At 39.7% G+C, this 8,165-nt stretch overlaps 1 pseudogene; it reads right to left on the bottom strand.

Moving 5' to 3' along the window:
- Nucleotides 1-2,949: 2,949 nt before the first annotated feature.
- On the bottom strand, nt 2,950-3,790 carry LOC120873615 (annotated as a pseudogene).
- Nucleotides 3,791-8,165: the final 4,375 nt, after the last annotated feature.

Below are 8,165 nucleotides of genomic sequence, written 5' to 3'. Positions count from 1 at the left end.
GTTGGTGATGGACAGGGAGGCCTGGCGTGCTGCGATTCATGGGGTCACAAAGAGTCGGACACAACTGAGCGACTGAACTGAACTGATTCTATCATATTTCTTTCAACCTGTCTGTCTTTATATTAAAGTATATTTCTTATAAGTAGTAGAGTTGGATCTAATTAATAGTAGCCTGACAATCTCTGTCTTTAAATTTGACTGTTTCATTTATACTTAAAATATATTTGGAGTTAATTGTACCATCTTGCTATTAGTTTTTTGTTTGTCTCATTGGTTATTTGATCTTTCTTTCCTAACTTCTTTTATGTTGATCATTATTTTAGTAATCCACTTTATCTCTTTTATAACTTTCCCTAATTTATTTAATAATATTATTTTATTGGTTACTCGAAGCAAAGAAGAAATACATATTAAAATTTTACTACGTAACTTTAAAGAATACTGTTGAGTACTTAGTCTCTATGGTATTTATTTATTTATTTATTATTTATTTATGTCTAGATATTTATTTCTATATATTATTCCTTGTTAAGATAAATTACGTCTCTTTGGAATGGCTTATTAAAGGTTTGAGTCAGGGAGTAGAAAACAAGCCTGGAACATTTTGTTGAAACAGAAATAAAAGAGGTACTCAAAAACCTTATGGGGGTTGAAATTCATATCAATGTATTAAGAATTGGTTGGATCCTCAACAAAATGCTAGGAAACCAATGCCAACAGCACATTAAAAGGATCATACACAATCACCAAATGGGATTTACTCCAGAGATGCAAGAATTTTTCAGTATCCATAAATCAATCAATATGATATACCCCATTAGCAAATTGAAAAATAAAACCATATAATCAGCAGACATAGAAAAAGCTTTTGATAAAATTCAACATCTGTTTATGATAAAAACTCTTCAGAGTGTGGGTGTAGAGGGAACATACTTTAACATAATAAAGGCCATATATGACAAACCCATAGCTAACATCATTAGTGTTAGCTGAAAACTAACAGTGTAAAACTGAAAGCAGTTCTTCAAAGATCAATGGCAAGACAAGGATGCCAACCCTTTCCACTGTTATTCAATATAGTTTTGGAAGTCCTAGCCACGATAGAGAAGAAAAAGAAATAAAAGGAATCCAAATTGGAAAAGAAGTGAAACTGTCACTGTTTGCAGATGACATGATGCTATACATAGAAAATCCTAAATATGCTACCAGAAAACAACTGGAACTCAATCAACAAATTTGGTAAAGTTGGTGGATATAAAATTAATATACAGAAATATGTTGTACCTCTATACACTAATAATTAAATGTCAGAAAGAGAAATTAAGGAAACAATCCAACCCCGATGTTCATAGCAGCACTATTTACAATAGCCAAGACACAGAAGCAACCTAAATGTCCATTGACAGAGGATTGGATAAAGAAAATGTGGTATATGAACACAATAAAATATTAGTCATAAAAAAATGAAATAATGCCATTTGCAGCAATATGGATGAATCTAGAGAGTACTATACTTAGTGAAGCAACTCTGACAAAGACAAATATATGATATCACTTACATATGGAATCTAAAAAAGTGATACAAATGAACTTACCTATAAAATAAGAAATAGACTCAGACATAGAAAACAAATGTAGTTACTGAAGAGGGTAGCAGGGAATGGATGGTGGGGGGAGATAAATTAGGAATTTGGGATTAACCTACACACACTACCAAGAGAAAAGTGAAGCTGCTCAGTCGTGTACAACTCTGCGATCCCATTGACTGTAGCCTACCAGGCTCTTCTGTCCATGGCATTTTCCAGGCTAGAATACTGGAGTGGGTTGCCATTTCCTTCTCCAGGGAATCTTCCTGACCTGGAGATCGAACCCAGGTCTCCTGCACTGCAGGCAGATGCTTTACTCTCTGAGCCGCCAGGGAAGCCCCATGCACTTCTGTATATGAAGATAAACAAGGACCTACTGTATATCATGGGGTACTATATTCAATATCTGATAATAACAATAATGGAAAGGAATCTGAAAAAGACTCTTAAGATTAAGTATATATATTTAATTTTTTTGTGAACATGAGCAATTTCAGTACTATCTTATCATCTGTAGCACTAATCAGGGCATACAATTCTGCATATCTACCTTCCAGGTCTCATATATATGTATACATATATTAGTTAGGGCACCGTAAGAGTCTCCATTCCATAAAATTTAAATCATAAAGAAAATGTGGCTGCAGGTAATTGGAAAAACTGGAGGAATGACAGGAGCTCTTCTTTAAGATTATGCCCAATTGTGAAAGCAGAAATTTTCTAAGAAATGTGAAATTTCAAAATGAGAGGAACAATATGCTTTTAAAGATCTCACTAATATCATTGCAAAATACTTAGTATATGTTTTCTTTGTGGCTTCAGAATAGGAAAATTTCTTGCTCTATTTACTAAGAGAGAGGAAAAAAAGAGATTTTCTAAAATGAATATTGGCCCTCATATGGGATTAATGGACTTCCCAGGTGGTGATAGTGGTAAAGAATCCAACTGCCAATGTAGGAGATGCAAGAGATGTGAATTCAATCCCTGGGTTGGGAAGATCCCTTGGAGTAGGAAATGGCAACCCACTCCAGTACTCCTGACTGGAAAATTCCATGGGCAGAGGAGCCTAGCAGGCTACAGTCCATGGGGTTGCAAAGAGCTGGACAAGACTTGGCCACTGAGCACACTGCACTGAATTGAATAGTGCTAACTCCCAGTCCTGAAAGGTGGTGTGAAGGAGAAAAAAAATTTGACGGAATATGTGGCTACTGAACTACAAAATATTCAGTGATTCTATGTTAGCAAGAGAACAAGCTCTTTTTTAAAAAATTTTATTTTATTATTATTATTATTTTTACTTTACAATATTGTATTGGTTTTGCCATACAGAACAAACTTTTGTTTTTATTTATTTATTTATTTATTTGCTGCAAAAAGCTTTATTGTTTCCATTTGGTCAAAGGCTTGAGAGAGGGCTCCAGGGTGTTAAAAAGCTGCCTAGTAGCTGCAGAGAGGGGCTTCAGGCAGCCCTGATGTTAGGTGGGTTCTTCAATGGCCACTGGTCTCCGGAAGCCCCTAGTCGTGCTTGAGGGTAAGCCTTTCGAAGAGATACTCGCCCAACCCAGCCTGGGGACCAGCCAGCCTGCGGAGGTTGGTCAGGTGGTCACCCATCTTCTTGATGAGTTTCACTTCCTCATCTAGGAAGTGATTCTCCAGGAAGTCACAGATGTGGGGGTCTCCGCGGGCAGAAGCCAGGCCATGCAGATCCAGCAGGGCTTGATTCAGGTTCTTCTCTACGAGAAGGGCGGCTTCCATAGCATCTGGGTTTTACCCTACTCATCTTGAGATGGCTTCTGCACGTCCAGGAAGAGGGCGCAGCCGCCACGCTGGTTTTGCAGTTTCAAGAGACGCTCCGCGCCCTCGCGCTTCTCCTTGGCCAATTCGCTAAAAAAGTGACCCACTCCTTCCAGGGTCACATCATCGCGGTCGAAATAGAAGCCCAGAGAGAGGTAGGTGTAGGAGGCCCGCAGTTGCATGTTAACCAGGCGGTTGACGGTGGCCTCCACCTCAGTAGAATAATTCTGACGAATCTGGGAGCTCATGATTTGTCAGGTATAATAAGGAGTTAAAAAATGGTGGCTGGTCCCGGTGATCGCGGACAGCTGAGTGGCTGACTCCGGAGGTTGCGACTGGAAAAAAGGTTGGAGGGTGGTCGGAGGCTGGAGCAAGGGGCATCCCTGGGTCTGTTCCTTCCAAGCACTGTTGAAGCAAGAGACAGATCCGCGGGGCTGCCGAGTGCACTTCAAAACTCTTGTTTTTAGAATGCTTATTCTTGCAGCCACTTATAGACTGTGGACATATGTTATACCAAATAATCAAGGAATTTGGCAGCATTATATAATAATTTATTTATGAAAATATCACTAAAGTCATGGAACATGTAATGCAACCTATTGGTTTTTCCTGTGTTGGTCCTCTTGGGGAATGATTCTGTAGTAAGTACATGACTCAAACAAGTAAAATTAGGATTAAGCCTGAGATTTGTGCTTAAAAGAAAACCAACCAGGAAAATAGTGTTTTCAGCAATCAGAATAGACTGGACTCTGCTGCAGAAACAAATACTCCCTGACAGCTTAATTTCTTGCTCATATCACGTCTAATTCAGGTTGCTATATTGTAGATCTTCTGTATGAAACATGGGGCCTCTAACAGGATGCAAGCCTTTTTGTATTTTATGAAATACCCTTCAAACAAGATGATTTATTGAACTGTTTTGCAGGATTTTGTCAGTTATCAACACCCCTGCCAGCTGCAGCATCTTTTTTGATAAGTTCAGTCTGTTCTCTATTGCAGCAAACTCTCAGTCCTGATATTTTCATGCAGATTAGTCTTGTCATATCAGCTAGATTTCATATTAGTTGAAAATAGAGTCCTGGATCCCCCTGGTCATAAGTACAATTTAGAGGACATAATAGTTTTTCAAACATAGTTTCTCGGTTTTTTGATTTATCAGTTCTCAGAGGTATATGACATTGCAGCTCTTTCCATTTTATGTACTCAGACATTTTACACAAAAGGAAAAAACCTCCTGAATTATATCTATAACTGTTTTTATTCTTTTCATCTTTGTTATTCACTAGTAAAGGAGCAAGGGACTGAAATATTATGCTTCAAGTCATGGACCTTCTTTGACCCCACAATCAATCTCTCCCTATAGGTGTCTTCAGAGTTGAACATTCATAATTTAAGGATGCTTCCCATCTTGCTTGTTTGCATTACCACTTGTAACACAAGTTGTGTTGAACTTTTATACATTTCCACTCACTGATTTGACAATATTGAAGGTTGAGTGCTGCTGTGCCCAACTGAGTAACTAAGAATGGTTTATTGTTCTGGTTCCAGCTCTTGTTCTAACATCATCACCTAAGATCCGAGGCTTTGGGGAGAAAGCAAACTGTACCTAGGACCTAGTCTGCTAATTGAGAAGCATCAGTAAGCAAATAAATAAAAATGAGCTGTCCTGTAAAAAAATTAAAAACAATTGTGGGCCTACATAGCATGCCTCCTAGAACCATCTTTCAGCAATGAATTTCTAATCTATGTTAGATTTCCGTCTCCAATGCATGAAAGTGAAAAGTGAAAGTAAAGTCGCTCAGTTGTGCCCGACTCTTAGTGACCCCATGGACTGCAGCCTACTAGGCTCCTCCATCCATGGGATTTTCCAGGCAAGAGTACTGGAGTGGGTTGCCATTGCCTTCTCAGATTGAGAAGCATCAGTAAGCAAATAAATAAAAATGAGCTGTCATGTAAAAAAATAAAAACAATTGTGGGCCTACATAGCATGCCTCCTAGAACCATCTTTCAGCAATGAATTTCTAATCTATGTTAAATTTTGCATTTAAGAAAATGAAAATGGGGACCCATGTATCAATATAAAAAAGGGAAGAATTGACTCAAAATAATTTTCACTGTTTAACTGGAAGTGTGTGCTCAGATTCAGTATTTCATTGGTATTTATTTCATCTTCAAGGAATCTTATCATTAGACATCTCGATATCAAAAAAATAAAGTCAAAGGCCAGTATTTCTCCTGCTGAATCATATAGGTAGCTCTTTGGAGGCCTTTGTATTACATTCTGGGCAAAGAAAAACCTGGTTCTGAGAAGCTGTTATGTGAGCCTGAGGTCTCTTTTGCTTGGCACAAATGATGCCCCAAAAGCACAATCAATAAATTGGTCAAATGGAGCAGCCTTGCCTTTCCAAAGAGAACTATATGAGGAGCAGCCTAAGAGATGAGGCTAATGAGAAGAAGACCTCTTTAAAAAGTCAAGATTTATTGGTGAGTGAAAACTTGGTGAGTCTGCTGAAAAGCTTATGGGTAACAATTCTTAAATTCACCCTCAGTTCAGTTCAGTTCAGCGGCTCAGTTGTGTCTGACTCTTTGCGACCCCATGAACCACAGCTCGCCAGACCTCCCCGTCCATCACCAACTCCCAGAGTCCACACAAATCCATGTCCATCGAGTTGATGATGCCATCCAACCATCTCATCCTCTGTCATCCCCTTCTCCTTCTGCCCTCAATCTTTCCCAGCATCAGGGTCTTTTCAAATGAGTCAGTCTTTCTCACCATCAGCTGGCCAAAGTATTGAAGTTTCAGCTTCAACATCAGTCCTTCCAATGAACACCCAGGACTGATCTCCTTTAGGACGGACTGGATGGATCTCCTTGCAGTCTAGGGGACTCTCAAGAGTTTTCTCCAACACCAGAGTTCAAATGCATCAATTCTTTGGTGCTCAGCTTTCTTTATAGTCCAACTCTCACGTCCATACATGACCACTGGAAAAACCATAGACTTGACTAGACGGACTTTTGTTGGCAAAGTGATGTCTCTGCTTTTTTAATATGCTGTCTAGGTTGGTCATAATTTTCCTTCCAAGGAGTAAGCACCTTTTAATTTCATGGCTCCAATCCCCATCTGCAGTGATTTTGGAGCCCCCAAAAATAAAGTCAGCCACTGTTTCCACTGTTTCCCCATCTGTCTGCCATAAAGTGATGGGACCGGATGCCATGATCTTCATTTTCTGAATGTTGAGCTTTAAGCCAACATTTTCACTCTCCTCTTTCACTTTCATCAAGAGGCTTTTTAGTTCTTCTTCACTTTCTGCCATAAGGGTGGTGTCATCTGCATATCTGAGGTTATTGATATTTCTCCCAGAAATCTTGATTCCAGCTTGTGCTTCTTCCAGCCCAGTGTTTCTCATGATGTACTCTGCACAGAAGTTAAATAAGCAGGGTGACAATATACAGCCTTGACGTACTCCTTTTCCTATTTGGAACCAGTCTGTTGCTCATGTCCAGTTCTAACTGTTGCTTCCTGACCTGCATATAGGTTTCTCAAGAGGCAGTCAGGTGGTCTGGTCTTCCCATCTCTTTCAGAATTTTCCACAGTTTCTTGTGATCCACACAGTCAAAGGCTTTGGCATAGTCAATAAAGCAGAAATAGATGTTTTTCTGGAACTCTCTTGCTTTTTCCATGATCCAGCGGATGTTGGCAATTTGATCTCTGGTTCCTCTGCCTTTTCTAAAACCAGCTTGAACATCAGGGAGTTCACGGTTCACGTATTGCTGAAGTCTGGCTTGGAGATTTTTAAGCATTACTTTATTAGCGTGTGAGATGAGTGCAATTGTGCAGTTATTTGAGCATTCTTTGGCATTGCCTTTCTTTGGGATTGGAATGGAGACTGACCTTTTCCAGTCCTGTGGCCACTGCTGGGTTTTCCATATTGGCTGGCATATTGAGTGCAGCACTTTCACAGCATTATCTTTCAGGATTTGAAATAACTCAACTGGAATTCCATCACCTCCACTAGCTTTGTTTGTAGTGACGCTTCCTAAGGCCCACTTGACTTCACATTCCAGAATGTCTGGCTCTAGTTGAGTGATCTCACCATTGTGATTATCTGGGTCGTGAAGATCTTTTTTGTACACTAGATATTATCTTTTTATCCCACCCAGATAAAAATGGGTTTATGCAACTAAGATGTGGAATCACATCCTAAAGTTCCCAGGACTTCCTAAGTCCCTTGTCCCTTGCCTCAGCCCAGCAGTCTGGTTCTGCTTTCCTTCACTAAGCACATTTTGTGGCAACACTTGCTGCCAGGGGTCCTTGTCAGCAATGCTAAAGGCCTTTAGATCAAGAGAAAGGGCACGTTATAATAATCACAATAACAGTGGATGAATGTTAAGAAAATTGTGTATATTCAGAAAGGAGGAAATCTGTAGTTGCCTGAAGAATTCAGGAAGCTTTTACCTTGTAAATAGATTTTAAAGAATGACTGGGAATTTACTGAGAAAGAGGTATGAAGTTTTAGGCAGAGGCAATAACATCTCTATGGATGTCCAATGAACTTTCATTGGTTAAGAACTTGGAGTATATTTGGGAACAGGATATGGTGTCTGGTATGCTGCTGCTGCTGCTAAGTTGCTTTAGTCGTGTCTGACTCTGTGCAACCCCATAGACGGCAGCCCACCAGGCTCCCCTGTCCCTGGGATTCTCCAGGCAAGAACACTGGAGTGGGTTGCCATTTCCTTCTCCAATGCATGAAAGTGAAAAGTGAAAGTGAAGTCACTCAGTCGTGT

Source organism: Oryx dammah, unplaced genomic scaffold (assembly GCF_014754425.2).
Source record: "Oryx dammah isolate SB20612 unplaced genomic scaffold, SCBI_Odam_1.1 HiC_scaffold_14, whole genome shotgun sequence".
Classification (NCBI taxonomy): Eukaryota; Metazoa; Chordata; class Mammalia; order Artiodactyla; family Bovidae; genus Oryx; species Oryx dammah.
Note: the sequence above shows the minus strand (reverse complement) of the source record. Positions and strands in the feature narration are given on the sequence as shown.